The 21,987-nt window shown below is 45.3% G+C and overlaps 2 long non-coding RNA genes across 3 annotated transcripts in view; both read left to right on the top strand.

Annotated features, from left to right (window-relative positions):
- LOC107208304 overlaps positions 1-21,987 on the top strand; it is a 46,213-nt gene that overhangs the window by 1,772 nt on the left and 22,454 nt on the right. Inside the window, exons 1-3 of one of the 2 annotated variants that reach the window (XR_004498487.1) lie at positions 1,426-1,632; positions 1,779-1,893; positions 2,030-2,198. This is a non-coding gene — a long non-coding RNA (uncharacterized LOC107208304). Of the gene's footprint in view, positions 1-1,425; positions 1,633-1,778; positions 1,894-2,029; positions 2,199-21,987 lie in introns of those variants that run through there. The other variant, XR_002002046.2, reaches the window with a different exon arrangement.
- Positions 2,205-21,987, top strand: part of LOC117244773 — a 30,589-nt gene continuing 10,806 nt past the window's right edge. Inside the window, exon 1 of the long non-coding RNA XR_004498488.1 lies at positions 2,205-2,343. This is a non-coding gene — a long non-coding RNA (uncharacterized LOC117244773). The remainder of the gene's footprint in view (positions 2,344-21,987) is intronic.

The raw sequence follows: 21,987 nt of genomic DNA on the forward strand, positions 1-21,987 counted from the left end.
GCAGGGGGTGCGGCGAGCCGGGCCGGTGCGGGGCGGCGGCGGCGGGGCTGGGCACGGGAAGTTTCGGCAGGCGCTGTATTGGCGGGGAGTAGTGGGGGGGCTGATGTTCGGGGAGGGGAAGGGCAGTGTCAGATGGACACAGCGAGAACGGCGCTGGCGCCGAGCGGGGCTGCTTTTCCCCGAGAACCGCGTTCTTTAATATTAAAAAAACCCCCAAAAAACAAACCCACAAACCCAAACCATAAAAACAACAAAAAACAAAAAAAACCCCAACCCACGCAAAGTTTGGATTTTTGCCTAATTCTCGATGCATTTGTGGAGCGCCTCCCAATTTCGGAGAACATCGGTCTGGGGTATCAGTATAGAGTGTTTTTGCCACGACTCGGTGCATTTCACTTTTTCAAACGGCTTTTGTTCAAGTTGAAGGAAACCCACTGCATCAGATATTTGAGTTCCAACGCCAGCTAATGGGGTTACAGCCTTCAGTTTCACAGCGGGGAAAAATTACAGTGTTTGTTATTTACTTTCCAGCTGCCATTTAGAATACGACTTGAAAGCTTGCTGTGTTAGATATAGGAAATTACACCTAAAATTAGATTAAAATAGAGGAGAGTGTGTTGGAAATGATTTTTTAATTAATTAAGGTGATGTAGCTATCAAAGTATTTTTTTCTCTTTCTCTCTTTGTTTTTCTCATTTCTTTCAAATTCAAGCAAGAGTCTGTGATACAAAACAAATGCTGTCTTCTCGTATGTTTTCATAGGAAGCATAGTGGTAATACGTCAACTGAGACAAGGGTTCGTGTTAAGGAAGAAATATATAGAAAAAGCAAGCATCTTGTATTAATTTCAGTTGGAATCTAATCAACAAGCTGGTCAGTCACCGAGTGCAGTGGATAATGAGGGCTGTGTGTGCTGCATAATTACTCATGGCTGAAGAAGTGCGGAGTACCCCTGCTCTACGCGGGTTCGGACCGCGCCGTGCTAATCTCACTGCCCCCTCCCCACCACTCACACGGAAGCTGTTCTTAGCATCAGGAGCCGGGGTGAAATAGCACGGAGAAGTTCCTTAGCGCTAGGCGAAGTGTGCTGTGCCATGACGTTGCAGAGATCCTTTCTATTTAGTTGGCGAACAATAAACGTTTATTATCACCGCGGCAGATCATCAGACAAAGCTTCCCCCTCCCGCCTCCCCCAGGCACGAGTGCTGCTGATAAGGGAACTGCTCCGGGTGACGGGCAGAGCCGCGGGCGCCATTCGGAAATAACTTCTTTTATTATTGTTATTTTTTCCCCCGGTTCGCCTTTTGCAAACCTTGGCAGGGCGGCGGCAGGTGTCAGGGCGGAGGTGCGCTGCCGCCGCCCCCGCCCGCCGCCGCGGAGCCGCCTGCCCGGCTCGGCGCCTCGCAGCCACCGGGCTCCGCCGTTCGGGGACACGCGGGGAGCGGAGAGCGCAGAATTTGTACTTTGAAGCCTTTTTCGCCTTAGATTTTTATGGCGCTAGGAGGCCTGACAGTGGAGTGCCTCTGCTGAGATCGGAGCCTTTGCTATTTTTTTCTTTGATTTTTTTTTTTTTTTTCCTCTCCATCGCCTTCCTTTCCGCCCTCCCTCCTCTTGGTAGCACATCGAGTCAGTGTGAGTCAGGACTTGTAAAATGCATTTCCAAAGCTCAGATGAAAAGTCTCTCAGGCGTGTCTGCTGCTTTATCGGAGCTTTCCCAAGCCCACCTATGCAAACAGATTTGTAATATTTGTGTGCTTAACCGTGCATCTCTTTTACAGGAATCTGTTGCTGCGTGTGACATCTCCTGCAAGCTCCCAGAGAGAATTGATGGAGCATACAGCTAGGGAATAGGATACCGGAGAAGCACAGAGGAAGGATCCAGGCAATCACCAGGTAAACTCAGCCTTACTTTGATTTATTTCCTTTCACCTCGCCTGCAAGCCCTTGCTCACTCCAATAAGGGAGCAGGAGAGCAGAGGGACTGTACGTGTGTGTATTAAATGCCTACTCCTCTCGTTCGCTTCCTCAGGGTGGGAAGGTTCTGCGTCCACTGGATATGGGACAAGATCGCTCGGCAACCCTTGTGGATTCTCCTTCTTCTAGAGGCGAATTATAGTTATGGATTTATTGTCCCGGTGCAGCACTTCCAGCAGCAGCAGCAGCAACAGCAGCAGCTTTCTGACTCTCTTCGGTGACGGGTATTCTTGGGTGGATAATACGGATTACGTTGTTATTGCTTAAGAATACGCGTAGTCGAGGAGAGTACCGGCGGCGGGCAGGCAGGCAGGCAGCGCGACCGCCCCCAGCCCACCAGCTGGCTCCTCACCTCCTCTAGTTGCCAAGGTAGCACCTTTTCCATCTTTTCCTACGCTTTGCAATGTTTCATTCTGTGTCTCTGCCCGGGCGGGGGGAGCTCGAACGCCCTGTCTCTTGCGGAGGGGGGTGCCCGGTGTGTGTGTGTGCGTGGGAGCAAGCCCAGGGCTGGGGAGGGCCGCGGCAGGGCTGGCCGAGCTCCTCGGCAGAGGGTGGCCGGGGGAGCCGCGGCCGCTGCGGGCTGCGCCTGGGCGGGCAGCGCTCTTTAGGCTGCGCCGGGGCCGGGGGAAGGCTCCCGCCCCGTCCGGGCGGCCCCGGTGCCCCGGCACTCGGTCGGCAGCCCCCAGCCCGCTCCGTCCGCGGCCCCTCGTCCCTCTCCGGCGTGGGGCGCGGATGGGGGAGCCGAGTCGGCCGGCCTCGCCTGCCGGGGATCCCTCCCGCCGGGACGCGGAGTGCCCGCCGGGTCGCGGCGGCCCCGGCTCCGTCCGCGCCCCCCGGCAGAGCCCGGGCTGCCGCCCCGCGGCCGCAGCAGCCGAGTCGTGCGGGGCTGGGGGTGCCCGAGGGCGGGGAGGTGCCGAACACCCCGTGCTAGCGAAGCGAGGGACATCCCGCACGGCCGCGGAGCGCCCGACGCCCGGAAAGCCCCTCTTTCCCGGCTGCCGAGGGGCTCGGCCATCCAGTGGGGCCGCTCCTGGGGAGCAGCTTGAGGCCGGTTGCTTTCGATGAAAGCAATGCCCCTCTTGCTCTTTTATCCTCATCCTGCGACCTGGTGAGGGCAGGATTAAGAAGCCACCTTCACACCAGCTCCAGCCCAGCAGAGCTTATCAGCTTCTAAGGCCCCAGATTGAGACACATGCTCAGGGCCAGAGCTGAGGGGTTTTTTCCCCTCTGCAGCTCAGGTGGCGGCTTATTTGTGCCCTTTCCAAGAGCTCAGGACTCCCCAAATGCTACTTGCAGCTGGACAGGCAGGAGACACAACTAAGGGAGTGTTGATTCCCATAACTGGCCAAGACATGCCCCATCCCTTTAACACAAAGTGCATCGGTCCTTCTCTCCAGTCTCAGTAGCAGGGCACGGGATTTGGTTAAAACCTGATCTGTCTTTCAGATGTTGTGCTTAGGAAAATCCAGGTATAACATTCATAGTTCCAGTCCTTTTTTCCCTGCTCTTCTGCCCACAAGCCTGGCAAAGAAAAAGAGCAGGGTGTGATCATCCCTGTGTTTTGCCGTTCAAGGCCTCTCCACATGCCCATATGATCCCAGGTCTTGTTGCCATGTATTCACAATTGTGAGACCAGATTTCAGCCTTAAGTGAATTAGATCAGAAGCCATTTTAAAGCAAGACCAGGAGTCTTGTGATAAGACAGCGTTTTTGAATGCATCCTTCCCCAACCTCAGCTATGATGGGGCTAGGAATGATTTTTAATGTGGACAAGCCAGATGTGGGGTGATCATTGAGAGCACCAGGTGGGCTGATGGAGAATGTCTTTCTCTCTGTCTCTTGCTTAGAGATTGAAAGGCTGTCAATGTTCTACTTAATAATTTCCAACAACTGCCAAAGCAGTCTTAGTCTGTTGCCTTTAGTAGTGAGTGGAGTGTTCGTTGTAACACAGACGTGTGGATCTGTTATTCTTTAGACATATCTTTGATGCTAGCACTCTGATCCTTGTGATTCTCTAATACCACTTGAAAGCAGATTTTTTTCCTTGTAGTTTAGTATGTTCAACAGCCTCAGAAATAATGTTAAATTATGCTTTAAAAAGACATGATCAGCTGCTAAATCAGTCAGTTCAGCACCGTAACACAGCCACATTCTCAAGTGCTGCAGGAACAGCGATGGAAACACTATTTTAAAATCCAGGTTTGTATTACAAACCTTCCTCTGGTCAGAGCTTTTAGTTGACATTTTCCCTTGAGTCATGACTTAGAATATTGTTAAGAGTTCCCATTTCATCACATAAAGGGCGTGGATTTGTTTGCTCTTTGCTTGGTTGAGTAACTTGTGTAGTATGTATTGGACTGGTACCCATAAACACAAACTTAGCAAATGGTTCCTTATACTTGGTTTCCTCTAGCTGTTCTCTGTAAAGCATGATGAGATGGTTTTGCTGAATAATGCCTTAATGACAGGGCTGATGCATTTTTAATGCATGTACTCTTTGTCATTGTCAAAATTAACATTTTGATGATTGTAGATTTCTCTAAAATCTTTTGGGAATTGCTATGCTATGTAGGGTTAAAAGAGCGAAAGTATAAGATCCGGTTGGAGAAATACTGGATATGCTCACCAAAATGATTCTAGAATGTTATGTAAATGCTCAATGTGGACTCTTGGATGATGTTTCCCTTTAACATGGTCTCAGAGGGACTCCCCCCATTTATTAGCAGTTCCAGGGGTCTGTCACATATATACATTGAAGGACAGAAGGGGTCATTTCTGAATAAGTGACCTCCAAGTAGTGACTATTCATGCTATGGATCTGATCGTGGCAATGCACGTAGCTTCCACAGGACAGCTCAGGAAAGCAGGCTTGCTCATGTTACATCCAAAATATTTAAGGCCAAATCCTGGTATCCAATGCAATAGCAAAGTCCCAATTGATTTCACTGTGGGAAAGACTAGACCCCTAGTGAAAGACGTTTTTTACAATGCTACACTTCCTACTTTGCTTTAGAAATTGTGAATTCTGTGTGCTAAAAAATAACTCTAAAACCTCCCTTCCTCTAGTAGTCTAACGATGTTTCATTAATGGCAAAAATTACACTAAAAGTTTATAGTGGAGCACAGTAAGAAATTACTTTATAAATAAAGGAGTTTAATTGTGCCAGTATGAGCATTTCCTAGGACATTTTAGAATGAGGTTTGTGGCAGCACCAAATGTGCATTAACAGCTACTTTGGTGAGGGCATATTTAATTAATTCAGAATGCTAAATTTCTGCTTTAAAATGGGTTTTGTAATCTGCATTCTGGTAGAAAATTGAATTAAAAAATTACCCCAAAAATAATTACTTGAATTTAGCCTTGTCTTTAAAGGCCATAATCCTATGAAGATTTATATCTCTGGGTAATTTTCTCCGCTGGAGTAGCCTCGAAGGCTGCTGCCATAGGTAAGTCATTGTCACGCCAGGGCCCCAGAGTGGCACAGGCACTTGATGGCAGAGCAGAGGCTGGTGTGGCACGGCCCTGGTGCAGAGCAGGTGACACTGTGATACTGGCTGTCCCTCACCCTGCTGGGGCCTTCCTGGAGCGGGGAGCTGCCCAAAGGGCTGTGTCCTCCAGCACAATGGGCACATCGTGCCCTGTGGTGGCAGAGGGAGAACAAAGAGTGGTTTTGGTCCCTACTGTCCTGTGCAGGCAGGACCACAGCCCTGCCTGGGTCTGCCCACAGCGTGAAGCGTTTCTCTGCTTAGCAGTACCCTAAATTAAGTGGTAGGGACTGCCATTGGACTTCAGGTGCTCTTTCCAGAAATATTTAAAACTACAGCCCTTAAATATGTTTATATCCCTGAATGGAATAAATATACATATCTACATACAGGAACCCCTCTCTGAAGAGGGACTAGAGCTAGAGTAGGGAAGCCCCATTCTCCCAGACCTGACAGAGGCACAACACACATTCACCTCAGCAGGGGCTATGCTGTTGCAGTGCGTATTTATGACCTGTGTTATAATTCCTCTTGCTGCTGCAAATTTGCCTAAAATAAATGCCCACAGTGTTGCATGTAGATGTGTACAGTCATGCAGATGTTTTTACTTTTTACTGTTTTTACTGCTTTGGAGACTACATATGATTTTGAGGGAAGTGTGTTTTCTTCCCATAACAAGTTATTGTCTTTTGTGTCAATTTAGGTGGCTTCTAGTGTTCATAGGGTTTTCTTGAGGAAACTGAAAACAGTGATACCTATACATTCACAGAGCTCTACACATACTTTGCAGCTGTAAGAATAAGCTAACTAGCATTTTTCTCTGCCTTTTTACATCACACTAGCCGTAATGTACACAACTGGATTTTTATGCCCTTTTAAAAATAAATCACGTCTTTACATACACAAAAGGCTTTTTCTTCTCTTCCTTTTAAAAGATTACTATTTTTCTGAAAAGCATCGCCCCCAGGTATTACCCATAGCTGTTATGACACCTCACCATTTAGTATTGTAAAGGTAAATCATAACACTCATTATTAAGAACCATAAATTTTTACCAGAATCATCATCTACCTCCTGAAAGCTTTAATGCTAGAAACATTTCCTGGGCTAATGCCCATGATGATTACATGCTTTTTATTGCTATCATTTAGTAACCAAATTGCTCAAAAATCAAAGGACTTGATTATCACATACCTGCAATGCATAGAGCTATTTATAAATGTTGGCTCGATAATAACAATGACTCAAAAGAAATTTAAATGACAGTCCAAAAATAAGTAGTCTAAAAGTGAAAAAACAAGCCAGAATTCATAGAGGTGGTGGAAAGAGTCTGACTGCAAAGGACAGACAGGATCCTGAGGAAGGTAAAGAGAAGAGTCTAGGAGGTGATGGTAGAAGGTAGATGTGACCCAGCATTTCAGAGTCAGAAGGCAGAGGAAGGGTGAGGTACCAGGGACTGTAGGTGAGGAGGAATCGCAGTGTGGCGCTGGAAGTATGCACCAGAGCTGGAACGTCATACAAGTTTGGTAGTTTGCTTCCTGCTTACTGAAAAACAGTATCTAGTTATAAGCAGACAACAAAAAATTAGGTGAAATGTTCCAGAAACTAGAGTGGGTTGATTGATGGGAAAAATAAGAGCCTTGAATATGTAGCTGAAAGGTGGTGTATATATATATATATATATATATATATATACACATTTATTTTTATACACACACACACATATAAGACTTTACATACCTAGCCAAAATTACACAATAATGCCCATATAGATAAATGAAATCAGTAGCCTGCTTTTGAAATCATTTTCCTGCAGAAACCAGTGGGAATTTTCCATTGATTTCAGGGGGTTCAGAATTTCTCCTGTCTGCAGGAAAGCAGTGTAGCCTGGTGTGTGCAAATAGACCTAGAAGCTATGTACAGAGAAAATGCAGCATGGCTATCAAGAAACATTTCCTTCTAGTGAACCCAATGCCCCTCTAGCCAGTGGGGATGATATAGAGCAACAGAGCAACCTCCAGGCAGGAAAGCCCTTGCCTGGGAGAAGTTAAATTAACTTGGCCAAGACACAGCAAGCAGTAGTCACCCTGGGAGGGCTGGAGAGCCGTCCGGGGAGGCCTCCGACTGTTGCAACACAGCTCCATGGGACTGAAACAGCAGCACTTTCTCGGCGCTTTATACCACTAGAAAGAAAGGGCTAGGCCCACAAGAGGTAACCTACACTTTCCAAACTACTCAAGAGTATTGCAGACTAAGTAGATCTTTTATCTGCTTTCGGGTCAGGTGTCACCACCCTGTTGTTCTGTATCAGCTCATCTGAGTTGCACGCAGTGTACGCCCCTTTCATATTACTGTGTGAGGCTTGAAATGTTGGAAAAATATAGCTTTAGTGTAGACTTTAATATTAACAATTGCTGATTCATAACCTTGTTTGCAATATTAGAAGTTCCCTTACCAAATCAGGACAATACCACAAAGTTTATTAATGATCACAGGTCAAACCAATCTTCTAAATCATTGGAAATAAAAGATAAAGTGATCATCATGGGGCTGGTCTTCTCTAATTGGAGAAAGAGGAACATTCTGAACCAGAACAGTACAGCATGCAATTGTGCAGCCTGTTACCAAAAAAAGAACCATCTCACTGCATCTTACAGAGGCATTTACATAGATAATGTAGATTTCATATGACTGCTTTTAGATTATCTGATAGTAATAGCTGTGCAAATATTCACATTCTCCTACTAAGACACTGATAAAAAAATCAAATAAAAAGGCATCGCTAATTACTGCATTATTAAGGATTTATTTTGTTTCTTTAATTTAGGTGGAAAATAGTAAGAACAGGGAGGCTTGATGTACTAATGCTTCCCACCATCTGGAAGCTCTTCCTCTAAGAATCATTCTTAGGAGATAACTTACCTGGTTACTCCAAGAAAATGTGTTTCGTATTACCTCTTCATCAATTTGCCATGATACATTCTTCTGTTTCATAGTTTTTGCTTGTTTCTTCTACTAGAGCAACACTTACTACAATCTTGATGCTATGGTTGTTAAAAATGACCACTATGATAAAAATAGTTTCTTGTTCCTCTACTTTCCTTTGCTGCCTTTCCATCCGCCTTCTTGTTTACAATACATGCAAAATATTTGAGGGGATAGAAGGGATTTTCTTTCTCAACATGTTTTATTTTAGAAATGTCAGGATCATTTATTTTCCTTTTTTTTTTTTTTTTTTCCGAAGGTCTTGAACTATAGAGGAGAGCAGTGGAAACTTTCTCAGACTTCAGCTTATGAGGTGGTGATTTTTCCATTTTTAAGAAAGACACCTCTTTCCCCACATGTTTGCCAGGGTCTGAGTTATGCAGAACACAGTAACATAATTACTTTCAAGGTTTCAGTACAATCCTTTTTGTTGTGACTGCTCACTGTCCTTTGTTGTGTTATGGCATCATGTGGCTGTCCCATCATGTGTTGCACATGTGATAACACAAATCCATTTGCCTTCAGTTGTTCAAAGAGCCCCTTGGTGAAAACTGGATCTGCAAGTCCTGCTCTAGGAAGCAAGAGCTAAACCCCCTCACTTTTGCTCTTTTTTAGATGCTTGTCATTTCTGTCTTTGTAAATTCTTGCCAGAAAAGAAGGCAGGACCAGTCCAGCCCCTTGGTTAAAGATGAACATAGACATGTTTAGTTTTCTTTTGCTGGAGCTGCAGCTCACTCTGCTCCAGCCTCCCTGGTAGAGAGGGAGGAAAAACTCCAGTGAAGGAAGAGATGCTGAATGGGAGTGATGAGGAATCCAAGGAAAACAAATCAAATCCACACACACACACAATACCTAGCTAGAGTTTTCAGGTTTTATTTTGTATCAAATGCAACTCTATTTAAAGTATGCAACATTTTTTGGATGCAAAAATTAAACGTGTGCTCTGTAGAGAGGCTCAGAACAATAGCTCTGCTTTCTCTAATAAAATCTCTCTTCTGAGATTAACTCTGGAGCTAGCAGTGAGGTCAGTGTTTCATTTCATATAAGTCAGCTCATGCTGACAAGGGTCTGGCCTTCTTAGTGATGGGCCGTTTGCTGCTCAGAAGTGTGAGGAATGGCTTTCTGAAATATCGATAGCTAGCCTTCGCTGGAGTTCGCGATCAAATTTAGCCGGCAAGTATCAGTGCGCTACAGCCAGGCTGCAGGGCTGAGAGGCTCAGGCTTGGGCCAGCTGCTAAGGTCTGCCTCCTAAATCAGAGGCTAACTCTTCCATTAGTGTAAATCGGTGGTTTATAACGATGTCAAGTGAGATTGGTGTCAGAGTAGCTCAGACTGCAGTCTGGTCTTGGGATTTGAAATGGAATAGAAAAATTAGACTCCGAACATTAGAATTATTTTTTCATTTCATTTTGTTGTGCATATTTGTAAATGTGCCTATACACACATGCACATACATGCATTTTGTTCCCGTGGCCATGTGGCTGCCATTTAACATGGAACTAAGAGCAGAGAATCTTCCTCCTGGTGTGGTTTGATTGATATGTGCAGACATCTCACATAAAGGCTCTGGGATCCCGCTTTTCATCCATAAAAGGAAAGCAGGCAAGCTTCATCCCTGGCTAAACCCTTTGCACAATATACATCAATAATGAGGCAGCATCTATTTATACATTGCTCACTGGAAATGACTGAATTCAGACAGAAGTTGGTGAGGCAGCCTGAGCTCCACCAGCCTCCATGGAGTCTATTGTTAGTACCCAGGATGACTCCTCAGGCAAATGGAGAGGAGAGGCACGATTTGGAGCCTACCATGCCACGGGAGGAATACCAGCTTCCACACTTGGCAGGTGGTGTCTCCTCTCAGAGAATGCCTCCGCTGGCTCTGCCAGAGCCCGGCAGTCCTGGAGGAGGAATGCAGGAGAAATGGTCACAAGAGCGCAGCCCCATTGCAGCTCCCCAGGAAGTGGAATGCTGACTTGGGTTTACCCACAGGGTGAGAGCTCCCTGCCTTTCTTCATGAGAAAAGGACATGTCCAAGAGGGAATGGGAGCAAGGCAGTTATGCCTTCATACACACTGATTCTGTCTTGACATATTGTTGCAGAAGGTTTTCAACAATATTTCTTTACCTAGAAAAAGAAAGGCGCAGTAAAAAAGCCCCGTTCAGCGTTACGATGTTGGTGTGCCAATTGTTCACCAGCACCTCTGTGATGATAAAGACTTGCTTGTCTGTGAGATATTTATCATAAATAAGGTACTCAGGAGTTCTGAGTACTCCTTAGCAAAGCACAATCCAGACAGTGCTTTTGCTCCATATCCTTCTTCACTCCTGGTTTCCTCCATGGCTCTTGTGTACTTTGCCCATATGCTCTAAAGCTATTTTGTTTTCAGTTTTATGTATGTTTTATGTAAATTAGAAGAATCGAGCTCCTCTGCTTGCTAAATTATAAATTGAGTGGAAATTGGCTGACTCTCTTTAGACTATGTAAGTTACACAAGATGTAAGTAATCAAGCTCAGCAGGCTGGGATAGGGAAAACACGTCAATAGCATGGGCCACGTGAGCTATGTCCACGTGTCTCCGTGCACTGCTGCTTGCCTTTGCAGCCTCAAATATCTCTTTGCTCTAAAGTGCCAATCTAACTCCTTTTAGACCATTCTCCAAGATGCAGGTTTATTGCTTCCTTTGGTAGTTTGCTTGGTATATTCAGTATGACTTGTGTAAATGAACTGCTCTTAAATGCCTGTTTCCACTCTCTTGCTTTAGGATCAGAGTAGATTCAGACTGCCTCCTCTGGGAGCACTGATTCATTTTCCTTACCTTCTTCCCCTGTAAGTTAAAATGCCTGTTGATTTTAGTGTCTGTCTCCTTGGCTTACTCCCTGCTCTGGCTCTATTTCCCCTACCCCACACTGCTTTGCATATACCTGAATCTTGCCCTGGGTTATCTTTTCCTTAGTAGCCTATTGCAACCTCACAGAACAGGGCTGTGGTGCAAGGGCAGGAGCCTGGAAGTGGCTGGCAGCCTGTGAAACACTGCCAGGAGAGCAGGGAGGTTGGTTGGTGTCTTGGGTCTTGATGAGATGGTGGAGAATCTGCTGCAGGGCAGAAAAGACAGTCTCACTGTTAGGGCAACAGTTAGACCAAGTTTTTAGAAAAAAGGGCCCAAAATCAGACACTTAGGCCTATTTTTACACAGCCAGGTAGGACCAGTGCTGTTAGAAGCAGATATGGACATGGTGCTGCTCTGAATGCAGAGTCCTCTTAAAACCGTCCATGTTCAGATGCTTGTGACACACCAAACTGCCCCTAAGAGATGAGACTGATTGCAGCCTCAGCACAGACAGGTATTGGCTGCACCAGCATCCACATGCTGCCAGAGTGACCAAAAGCAGCCTTGTGCTGTGGCCAGTGGCTCATCCACCCCAGGAACGCCAAGCTGCATCTGGGCAGAGTTCGGGCTAGCTCTGCTCTCTGTCTTTTAGCTCCATGAAAAGCAGTAAACAGAGAAAAACATCTTCAGAGAGGTGGTGTGGTGCAGCTCTTATCAACAGACCAACATTTTAAAGTCAGCATCTTGGAGACTGAATCCCATTGCCATGGAAAATCCCAGCTAGAAATGTATTTCTTGGAGTGGGGGGGTGTGTTGGAAGTGTGGCCATTGGGTGGGCTCTGCAGGCATGGCCCCAGGCGCACACCTTTAGCAGGCAGCCTGTTCCCAGGTACTGCACAGCCCTGTGAGCTCTGCTGACCCTGGCCAGGTTGAGGCATGGCCCAACAAAAGGGGATCCCAACTGAGTAGTCAGGTGGCCTTCAGCAGTCTCAGGCTGGGACTCACAGGGCACAAAGGGAATCCTCTTTGTTCAGGGTCTGCCTTGCAGTTATTTGAGTTTGGGGTCTCTTTCACTGAGTTCATAAAATATATGGGTTCTTATTTTTTAATTCATTAAATACTTTGATTCAGTGATATAGCTTCAGAATGTGATATACCTTCAGAATACACTTATTCTGTGCTGTCAAATGTTTACTGAGAATGATAAAATATATCCAACCTTCCTTTTTAGAGCTTCCTTTTAATTCAAAGGGAAGGTGTAACTTTTTGTTTTCTGGTGTGATTTTTACTGAACCTCTGCCTACTTTATTTATTAGGCCACATATAAATTTATTGCCACTTGCGCTTCCAAATAAAAGGCTCATAGGTTGGTAAGCAGTCTATAAGTTGAGCTGCTATTCCTTGAAACTCATAAAAGGATGATCTTGGTCCATGGAATCGCTAATTAAAGCTGCTTTTCAATACGCAAAAATTAAGTTAACAGTAATTAATGTAGCCAGCCTGGAACCTTAGGAAACTACTGCCAGCAAGTGTCTTTTGGTGCACTCAAGAGGATGCAGTTTGATTGTTGGCACCAACAGACAGGTTGGGAATTGTAAACATGGTAATTAGCAGTAAGTTTCTGGATCTCAACTTGCCAGACTGGCAGTCTGATTCTTGGAGTAGTTGTCGCATGGGAGGAGGGAAAAACAAAGTAAGGGAATTAGAGCAACCTTGCATTGCTTCTCCAACATATGCCACTGGACCAATGTTTTTCTTGGCAAAGATCTCTGACAAGGCTCTTAAAAGCAGCATTGCAGCCCTACTCTAAACTGTGAACCTCACTGCAGGCATCAACCAAGCAACTGTCTCTGGCTCTTCTATTTAAACTATGAGTGTTGCTCTGTGGTAAGGAACTTCAGAGTCTGAGATCCTTCCATTCCACCTCTATGGTGGAGCACAGTGTTGATAAGGTTATCAACAATAATGGGATTAAAAGAGTTAAAATCCAGCTTTTGCGGTAATCCCGGAGTATTCTATTGTTGAGCTATCAAAGATTAAGGTTATAGTAACCTTATTAATCCTTGGTGTAGTGTAAATAAAAAGGAAATGTCAACCTTAATTCCACCATGAAATTAAATCTTCACTTCTCTAAATGATGATTCAAATGCAGCTTACTGCAGCCAATATGGTTTATGAAAATGCTTAACCCATGTGAATTTAAGAAATCCAATCTGAGAGACAGAGTGGTGATAAAACATGGTACTTGCTTTGTTTAAAATGAAAAAAAAAATTAGTGTTCATTCAGCTTGTATGTCTGCAGAAACTATACCTAGAGCCAAAAAAACTATGCAAAGAATTAGGAAAGGACCAAATGCTCATGGTGTACATCCCTGGGAGGCAGAGAATGCAGCTGCCAGCCCACAGCAGAACAGCCATCCCTGTGCCAAAAAGCAGCCACAGCACTGCTGGTGGTGACCCCATCCCTGTTCCCTGCTTGCAGGACATTGTGTGGCCTTGTTCGTGCTGCCCCAGTAGCAGGGACAGGGTGCCCTGACACAAGAGTTTAACCGAGCATTGATCTATTTGTGCTTTCAGTGCCAGAGACAACGCGATGAAAACCAAAAAATGTCAGAAATGAAATGGTTGCTGAACCTTCTGCCAACGGCAAGCCTTCACACGTGCTGGTGTGAAGGGCAAAGGTTTTCCTGGCTAAGGTGATTTCCAGAATGGGGGGAAGCTGCCTCTTTTGGCAATGGATCGTTTCCTCCTCACCTGTGCTAGGCACAGCCCCTGCTCACCTGCCCACAGGGGCTGAATCTATAAATAGGTCTGAAATTGCCCTCTGGGACTAACTACCTGAAGAGAGGGAAGGACAGACAGACAGACTGAACTTTGCTTAGAAGTCAATGGGATCTGGTCCAGGTAAATCTGTGTTTCTTTGTTGGGAGCGGGTAGAGAATTACAGTCAGTAGAAGCGGGCTGAGTACCCTTTGCTATGATTTTTGACTTGGAGGAGAAATAAAGTAGCGGTAAAATGGGGTGATTCAGAATGATTCTGAATATTAAATATCTCGATCCCTCACTCCAAGTCTAGGAGAGTGGTAGTTAAGTACCAAGGAGCTGCCTATAGCAGGAACTTAGCTCTCTGGAGGGCAAGGGGCATTGCCAGAGAAAAAGAGATGGTTTCAGTGGGGCTGTTCCCAGGGAAAGGGGCTTTGTCACCCCAGCAAGACTCATCTGCCCCATGGTCTCTGCATGTCCTGGAAATTACTGGGTTTGTGGACTGATGGAGCTGGAGAATGGGCATGTTCTGCATCTTCATATTGTTTACTCCAATTCTCATAAATTCTGATAAAGTTGCATAATGAAAGTCAGGCTCATAAAAGAACTCATTTTAAGAAGGTTTTTTCTTTCTTCTTCACTCACTGAATCATGCTCTTCTCTGGTGTGAATTGTCACAGCTCCAGAGCGTGTAGCGGTTCAGATGTGCCCGCTGGGTCCTGGGCTGTTTCCATCCCTTCTACTGCTGCAATTGCTACCACAAACACAAATTGGCTCGCTCTGGCTCTTCTTGTCTTTCCGCAGTGTAGGAGCAGATAATGGGCCCATGGGGTTGTTCAGAAATATTGCTGGTTTCCAGTGCTAGCATAATGGTCCCTTCTAGGTAGTATCCTTTTCCTGGACAATTTCCCAGTAAAATAGTAAATGGCAACTGCAGAGCAGTAAAGGCAGTGGCGTATTTGTTTGACTGACATTTCAGAGCCTGCAGAGCAAATGCAATTAGGACCCACAGTGCACTGCAGTTTTCTTTCTTCATTTCCCTACCTTGAAAGAACTACTGTTAGGATCAGTTTACGTCTGGTCCCTGCTACCTTAGAGTGGTGGAGATGCTCCAGGGATGGAAGGCAGCGTGTGCCCAAGCCTGTGTGAACACCCTTTGCATTGGGAGCACCTCAGAGCTTCGAGGGCTCCCCTGCTGGCGCTGCAGCCCCAGGCAATAGTGATTTTGTTAGTAGGCGTGCACTTCCCCTGGACTCAGCAGAGCTGACTCCAGGGTGGCTCTGTGGCACTAAGACCTGCACTTCTCACTGGGGAGAAATCTCTGTCCATGCCCATGGATCTGTGTTGGGCAAAGCAACACAGGCTTGGGCTACCCTGGCCTTCACCGGGGAATTCTTTGGAATATTGTGGCATCAACAGTTGATGCGCTTTGAGCACTTGGATACGGACTTGGCAGCAGAAAGAAATGTGAAAAAAATGGGTGCTAGTCATTCAGATTTGCCTGAAGGAGGTAATTGAAAACAAATTGCTACTAAAAGCCATGGTCATAGTTAATTGTGGTGAAGCATTGTGAGCCACTCACCTGTAGGAAAAGACTGCTAGAGGACAAACGGGGGTCAAAAGTGTTTCTGCCCTAGTGGGGAAAGAGGGTCTCAGCCGTGTAATTTGTTTTGTAGGGTTATTCTGTAACTCCTAGATTCTGACATGAAAATCCAAGCCTGCAGAGCAATACTTTAATGGCTGGAAATAATGCAGCAGCCGATGATGGCAGGAACAGCTGTGGCTTGCCTTGGTGGCAGGGGGATGGCCAGGCTCTGTGGCATCCCTTCTGCCACAGGCAGGTCCGAGCTGACCCCCACAGGAGAGGCACAGGCAGCTGCCACATCCCCTCCCAGCAGGATGGAGTCTGCAATGTGCACAGAGCCACCGCCCTAAGCCTGCTCCAACTGTGAGTTTTACCTTTCATTTGGAACATTGCTGCCATTTATTTGTTAGCAAATTTAAACATTGCAATGTCTGCTGTTGCTGGTGCTTGGATGTCTGGACTTGGGCAGATGCTGAAGCCTGTGTGAATTGCTGAAGTGTTTTGCAGTGGGTCCTCTGGGCGCAGGGTCAGGGGAAGCCAGGACGTGGGGTGGCATGGATCTGCTGCCTGGGGGTGACAGGAGGAGGTCTGTCCTGCTAGGAAGTGGCTCCCCAGGACAAAACCTCTTTGTCTCTCAGAGAAGCTCTTTCCAAAATGCCATTGCAAGGATTCAGGAGATGAAAACAATGATGAAAAGGATGATCCAATCTTTACTAGATTGCACTTGTTCTAGAAATTTTAATTCACAGTTCCTGCAGTGTAAAAAAAAAAAATAAAAAAAAATCTGCAGCTTCCTGTATCTGGTGACAAATTCCATACCAGCCTCTTTCAGGACAGATCCTTGCTCCAGGCTCTTGCATCTTTGTTTTGTGCTCAGGGAACTAAGCACAACGTGCACACTACAGCCTGTGCCGCTCTTCTTGCTCTCTGTGCCAAGGTGGAAGTGGGGGAAAGACAGGACAGCATGAAAAATGGGAGCCAAAGTTTCTTAAAGCAGTCTAAAGGCAGGGCAGCCCTGCTGAGTTTGTGATGTTACATGAGCATCAGCTGAAACTGCTCTGAGGGTTGGGCCACCTCAATTGGAGCCTCACTTGCAGCATTTCAAAAAGGACATTAAAGCATACATATGTAGCACAAGCAGTAGGATATGAATATCCCTGTCTAATCTGAGATATGGGAAGAGCCATCACCTGGCTGTCTTTGGAAGAGAGAGATCTATCATCCTTTGATAGTTCAATATACCCTTATATAGAAAACAAAAACGTGCTGATTTATTATTCTTATTGTTATTGACAGCTTTTAGGAAGTTTGGTATTTTAACCATTTCTCTTCTTTTACAACAAAATACCCAACTGGTGTCCATGCAGAAAAGCCTGTCCCCAAACAGCGAGACTGGTGTGATGGTGTTAGGGATATGCAATCATGCTCCCCTCTGTGGGAATCTTGCCTGCACAAAAGCTGCAGGCTGCCAGGCTTTCCCCAGAGGAATGGCAGCTCTTCTGCACAGGGTACATGAGCAATTGCTCTTGGTTTTAATGTGTCGGACCATGACTTGCTCTTCCACTCAGTGTTTGGGTTGAAAAACACTGTCAAAGTGAAAATGCAGGAGGCTGACTGAGAAATCAGTGAGTATGATACCTGGATGCTCCAAATTTAGATATCATGATTGATAAGGGATATAAAACAAGTGACTCTTTTTTCAAGCCAAAAGATAATCTGTTAATATGATGTGATTTGAGCATGTTCGTTTTAAGAATACAGCCGTGTTTTGCAGTCAGGTGTGCACCTGTATGTGCAGGCACACGTGAACAGAATCTCTGCAGTATCCCAGCGCTGCCCAGAGTTAGGTGCTGTAGTAAGCTGGCAGTATGGAATGTACCATCAGCTCCCCAGGCTCAAGCACAGTACCTTTACAACAGCCTGGAAGTCTGAGTGGCGCTGGGTAAGAATGCTTTCCCCCATAGAAGTGTGTAGGCAGTAAATTTAATTTCACAATCCCCTCATTTTCCCTTATTTCCTTTTATTTCTTTAAGCTGAAGGGAGAAAAGGGGGGAAAAAATGGGTCTCCTATGGAAGGAAAAGTTCTTGGCAGGACAACAGCCCTGTGCACACTGCTAAAGGTTAATGGGTACAAGGAGCTGCTGAGCACAAGGTGCATGTGGTGGGTGGAAGGGTTTCACAGAGGGCCAGGTGGGGTCACCTGGGGCCAGGACATTTGGGAGCTCAAGAAGCTTCAGTGGTCAGGATTATTGTCACGAACAGATACAACCTGATGCCCCAGGAAAACAACAGAAAACCACATGCTCAAGGCCAGTGCCATGGCCCCTGGCTTCGTCCCATGCCGCGGCCCCTCGTCTCAGGGTGCACTGCTGAGTGTGGGCACTGCTTTGCCGCACTGTGGCTCTGCCTGGAGGCACGAGGGGTGCCCGGGCACAGGCAGTGCTGCGGTGCTCGCTGCTGGGAGGGAGGTTTGTGCAGGACCTGCCCGGGTGAGCAGTGCGGCAGCAGCCGGGGCTCCGGGAGGCTGTGCAGAGCTCCCGGGGCAGCAGCTCTGCCCTGCCCAGCCCAAGGGATGGGGCTCCATGGCATCAGCAGGGCCCCTGGGCTCTCCACCTTGGATGTTTTTTCTCTTGCATATACATAAAGCACAGTGTGGTGTAAGAGGGTTTCCATGGAAGGAAACTGAGGAAGCCAAGAAATTATTTTCTACGGTGAATATTTATACTTACGTTATTTTCACTAATACAATCTTAAAAGTTTAGTGATTTTTTTCTTTCCCAGAAATTTACTGTTACCTTTAGAATATGAGAGCAGGAACTCACTGGAAATCATAAGAGAGAGGAGTCTTGGTCAAAGAAAGTGCAGCTAAGGACCTCTCTCTTTAGGAACTTCCAACCTTTCTACTGATGGATTCCAAGGAGCTACTCTAAAGCTCTGCAAGACTGAGTATGATTTCCAGAGTGTATATATCCATTAAACTATTTAAGCCTGATATTCACAAGACAAAAGCTTTTGTTGCATTAAACAAATCTCTGAAGTTCTCTGGGTTAACTTGCTGCTCAATGACAAGCTGGGGACATCAGATTGCAAAGGGGGTGAAGAAAGGTAGAGGGAATAGTTCTGATGAGCTGAGGAGTCACAATCCAGTACTGTGACCCATGCAGCACCCTCCCTGCCCATTGCTGTTCTTCCAGGCAGGATTCAAGCCTCTGATCCCTCAGTTTTCCTGTCCAATTACATGAAATGAGATCAGGAAAAAAAAATGTTTACTACAGCATGTTCTAGTTTTCGGATCCAAACAGATTGCTGTACATTGGGTGTGAAACTCCCTAATGTTTTAGAAATTATGCTGAACCTCTCTGACTGACAGCTCTGAGCAAAGCACTTTCTGAAGTTATGTAAATGCCTAAAAAGAAATCTAACCCCAGATCTTAATTGTGTAGCAGATTTGAGGCCTGTGAATTCTAGGCACTGCCAGATTTTGAAGCCCTGCTGCTACCTTACATAAATACTCATAAATACTTACAGTAAGTGTCCTAAAAAGATCTTTGGTTGCCCAAATGAGCTAGAAGAAGGCACTGCAGGTTTGCTCCATCTCTACTGGTCACAAGGGCCATGCAGTTCTGCCCAGAGCTGCTCCAGCAAGAGTTGGGGACCCTCCCCCTTCACATCCATCTAGACCTGCACATATCAGGGATCACATCCCAGGCAGAGGAAGGAAGGTATTTTCATTTATGATGCCCAGTAACAGGGCAAGGAGACCTTTCCTTCTGTGTCTGTGCTCTAGCATGACGCAGAAACAACATTAAGACATGTTTATAATTCCACCCTGGTATTGCAGCCCTTGCTATGAATCTCAAAAGTGTATTTGAGATTTATTAGTATTGGGCTGCTTCTGACACAGGGGATGTGGGGGACAAAGAGCGGCAGCTTCTGTGCTATAAGGAAGCCTGTCAGTACACTTGTAATTTCATGCTTCTAAATGTTGTTATCCAAATGCCATTGTACTTGCAACTATTCTGTGTGCATTAAATCTGAGGTGTAGAACCCTATCTCATATTAAAAAGTGATAGTAGCACTATAGTCTCTCTAATGTTTTTTGTGAGAACTCTTGTTAGCTCTTATTGCCTTGTCCTTTGTCTGACTTAAGGCAGAAAACCCAGTTTACTGCATTTTACAAATGTACAGAAAGATGTGCCTAAGTTAATAGATGCCTTTATTTCCAGGGTTTGAATAGGTATGTAAAAACAAGGGGATTGAATAATAGCAAAGTTGATGTGACAGAGCTCACCAAATAATGGTTGTGATTAATTTTGTGGAATTGTTCATGAATAACCGGCGTAATGTTTTCCGTATGCGGCAGCTTCTAGAACGAGCTGACTCATTATTGCATTTAAGCAGTGGTACCTTGAGTTGTGATCTGATGCCTATTAAAAATTGCAATGGATTTTTTACTTTTTTTTGGAGGGATTGAATCAGGGTCCTAAAGGACCTGTGACATTTTTCAAACAAAATACTGGTTGTTTCCTTACTTTTTTTGCTGCTTATCCCAGCTAGGTAAGAAATAAGCACTAAATTACAGCATTACCCACTTCTCCTCTCCTGAAGGGAGCAGAGGAGAGGGACAGAACACCTGAGCAAAGGGAAAAGAGAGGAGGAACAGGGCAGAAAGCAGTGACTGAGATAGCAGTCAAAGAGAAAACAAAGAGAAGAAATGGGGAAAAAAGCAGAAAGTTAAGAGAAGCCAAAGGAGACAAGGGAATGAAAAGTAGGAGAGTGTGGGGGCTCATGTGCCCCATGGCTGCCCTAATGATCTGCTGCTGGTCACAGGCACTGTCTGATGTTCATCCACGTTCAGCTGGCCTGAGGTCTGCAAGGAACATGAGTAAGCTCCAGTTCCCAGCTAAATCTCAGCAGGTTTACTGTTTACCAAACCGTGACAAAAGATGAAGTAATGTCCTATCTAGCCACACACTGGGCTGTAGGTCCTCTTTTTATATATTTTTTTCCTGAGAGGAGAGCTAGCTGATGTTTCTTGCCACTGTCAAAAAAGAAAAAAAAAATAAATCAGTGCTTGTGATTTAGAGGAGCTAAGTATTTAAAATAAAATATATCATATAATCATAGAAAGTGATTTCATATAAAGATTCAGTAATAACCAGATGACTGAAATCAATACATCCTTATCAAAGTCCAAAGATTATTTTGTAAGTTGTCTGTCTCTGCTCTTATTGTACCCTCTTACAATTACAGATGAGGACAATGAAAACACGTGTTCCTTGCAATTACTTGCTGCTGCCTTATAAAAAGCCAAAGCCCAATAAACTTCAATATTGAGTAAACTAATAGTGCCCTTGTGAAAGTGCAACCTGAGAAGTTTTGTCCTACTACTGATAGTAAAAGCAGACTTGTCAATGAGATTCAGCCTTCATAAAAGCCAGGTTAAGATAAGATTTGAAAGAGTTTGGCTTAGCATTTCCAACCTGTTGAGAATGAATTCTGGACCTGCTAAGAGCATTTCTTCTGTAAATCTTTATTTTGTGTTTTGGAGAGAGCAGCACATTTGTCCTCTGGTAATCAGAAACATTGCCTACCCTCAAACAAAGAGTAGAGATCTGATAAATGCTCTGATCACAATTTGTGCTTTGCTTTCCTCATCGTCAGTGCAGTTTAAAAATCATGTTTAAGAGGAAGTCCATGCTCTCCTCATGAGCAGGAATAACCCATTTGGTCTGGGCAGGCAGTTTACGTTCTAGACACAGTGCTTTGTACAAACCAAAGAATAAAAAGAATATTACAGGAAAGCCATAAAGAGAGATGAAGTAGTAACTGCTTCTGGGATGTTAAAAATACTGTTGTGCTTCCAAGTTGCTGTGTGAGCCTGACTGCAGTGGCTGGCTCGGGGTGACTGTGGATGGCACCTTCACAGATATCAGCAATGCAGAGCAGTCCCAAGCAGGTCCTGAAACTTTAACGTGTGATGAGGCCAGAAGGTAGTTTGGTGCAGTGATAATGATCTGTTTAATGCAACTAATGTATGTAAAGATGTGTCTGAGACAGTGTGGGGTCTGCCAAGAGCACTTTCTTGGATGCCACAGTGATCAATCCAGGCTGGAGTTTGAAGGCTTGAGTACAGGTCTGTGGGATCAAGCTTTTTAATTTTTTAAATTTTTGGTGGGTTTGAGCTGTTCTTAAATAAACTTTCATTAGTTTGGGTGGCACCACTATGTCTACTTCCTACTGAGCAGTAGGAAGACAGAAAGAGCATATACAACAGTAATAGTTTAACACAAATTGATTTAATGTCTGGAATAATAGGAAACTCGCAGAGCTTGGATGAGGGATGAAGGAGGTGGGCAGAAA

This window comes from Parus major, chromosome 8, assembly GCF_001522545.3.
Source record: "Parus major isolate Abel chromosome 8, Parus_major1.1, whole genome shotgun sequence".
Lineage (NCBI taxonomy): Eukaryota > Metazoa > Chordata > Aves > Passeriformes > Paridae > Parus > Parus major.